This window comes from Triticum dicoccoides, chromosome 2B (assembly GCF_002162155.2).
Source record: "Triticum dicoccoides isolate Atlit2015 ecotype Zavitan chromosome 2B, WEW_v2.0, whole genome shotgun sequence".
Lineage (NCBI taxonomy): Eukaryota > Viridiplantae > Streptophyta > Magnoliopsida > Poales > Poaceae > Triticum > Triticum dicoccoides.
This window is the reverse complement of record NC_041383.1, coordinates 819,792,452-819,793,337: the sequence shown is the minus strand read 5'-3', so window position 1 is coordinate 819,793,337 and position 886 is coordinate 819,792,452.

The window sequence follows — 886 nt, the reverse complement described above, 5'->3', positions numbered from 1 at the left end:
TATGCTATGCCCGCGAGGCTAGGACCGCATTTTGGGCGTTAGAACTGTCTAGAAGATTCCATGCCTGCTCATAAGCACCATGCATAATATGCACAAACCTCAAAACAAAGAGACTTTTTCTTTGTTCTAGACTCTTCCATACTTAAATTCTCCAAATTTTCTATACTAAAATAATTGCCACTCTTTTTAGTTTTATAGACGATGCACAATATGCACAAAACACAAACACTTCTCATTTGTTCTAAAATCTTTCATGCTTTAACTTCACAAGTTTTTTTCCTTCAAAAAATAGTTTTTACCTTATAATTATTATTTCTGGTTCATGGCAAAGGCAAAATCTTCCGAAAGTCCATTAGTCTTTCTAGATGGAGTACTTAGCTATTTTTATACATTTAACTTGAGTTTTGTGTAGCATATATCACAACGTCATCGGATGTTATATTGCTATAATTTGATTGTCAATAAGATGAATGATAGGAATCAAATCTACATCCTACACTTGATGCAAATGTGACTCTAAATATACACATTAGCCTATTATAAGATGTTATATTAATATTTGGTCGTACTTTGGTGTCTAAACTCTCACGTGCGAGACATGTGCAACTTACTAGTGGTAATTGGTTAATGGGGCATAAGATGACAATTCACAATCCAAAAATGGGCTGGGATATCAAGACCTGGGTATCTTAGGAAAAAATTATATGAGACCAGGTCTCACGGTTAGCAGGTGAGACCCGCCCTGATGGATGACATGTGGCATTCACAAATCACAAAGCATCTAATCTCTCCCCTCCTGATTTCAGGTGGGGGTGGGGTAGATGCTTTGTAATTTGTGAATGCCACGTGTCATCCATCAGGATGGGTCTCAGCTGCTAACCCGTGA